This window comes from Macrobrachium nipponense, chromosome 3 (genome assembly GCF_015104395.2).
Source record: "Macrobrachium nipponense isolate FS-2020 chromosome 3, ASM1510439v2, whole genome shotgun sequence".
In the NCBI taxonomy this organism is placed as follows: domain Eukaryota; kingdom Metazoa; phylum Arthropoda; class Malacostraca; order Decapoda; family Palaemonidae; genus Macrobrachium; species Macrobrachium nipponense.
Window position 1 is genome coordinate 132,648,112 of NC_087202.1, and position 1,271 is coordinate 132,649,382.

Below are 1,271 nucleotides of genomic sequence, written 5' to 3' on the forward strand. Positions count from 1 at the left end.
ATTTTGCAGCTGCCTCTTTGTCTGCAGATGCAGCTTCCCCATGTAGGGAAACAGACTTTAGATGGAACCTTTTCTGGAACCGGTGGAACCATCCTTTGCTAGCCTGAAATCCTTGGGGAGCTGAGGACGGTCCCGGTTGTGGTTCTTCTTCTTCGTCTTCCTCTTCAGGGAGCTGGTTCTCCAACAAAGCCCAAGAATTCCAACGTCCCCTTCTTCATCGCCTTCCAGTGCCTCCACATCTTCGCTTCGGCTTCCTCTTCCTCACCACCTTTTTGTGAAGCAGTAGGAGTTGATAGCTTGCTGGTAGATCTGTCGTGCTTTTTGGCGTATGATGTTGGAGTCAAGGGGCACGTTCTTCTTCCTGCAGTCCTTTATCCAGAACGCGAGTGTAGATTCCATTTTCACAATGGTTTTGTCTCTCACTGTGGACACAGCCTTTGCGGTGCCATAGAATGTCATACTAACACTTTTTCTTATTTCATTTTCTTTTTTCTTTATATATCTAACTGTGCTCTCATTCACTTTGAAATGGCGGCCGACTGCAGCGTAACTTTTTCCCTCCTTCAACATATCGAGAAGTTTCACCTTCTCGTCAAGCTTCATTACGGTCTTCTTTCTTTTAACTCTTGGCCAGAAGCCTTAGAAGTGAGCGGGCGCTTTTTAGGGGCCATTTTCGTTCGTACAATGCACACAGATATTTGCTGATATGCACAAGAGCTTTTGCTTTTAACGTTCACGTATAACCCGTAAGTTTCTGCGCAGTGAGGCTGGGCTGGGTGGGTACTAGATGCGCGATACCCACAATTCCATCTCCGCGAAATGGGGCCAGGGTTCAACCAATCAACACCAGTGTACAACCAATGAGCGACAAGGAAAATAAAAGCCTCCTGATTGGCTGCTGTGCAGACAACAGCCAATAGCGTTTTAAAATATCATTTCGTTATTTGGGGGGTACTGCTCCAAGAAGGCGTCAACGGCATCATAAGATTTGTTTATCTGCGGAAAGTTGGCTTGGGTAGAACATCTTTTAAGAAAATCCGACTTTTTTTACCAACATTTTGCTGTGTTTACATGAAAGTATTACAGAACTGTAATATTTGAAAATTAATAAAGCTTTTTTCATCATAAAAGTTTAGTTTGTCACGAAAATATACTCATTATGTACGTATGAAAAATACTCGTACATGTACGTACTGCGTGCCGCAGGCAGAAAAATATGTACGCTGCTACAAATATGTATATAATCATTGTCTTACGTACTGTAAATATGT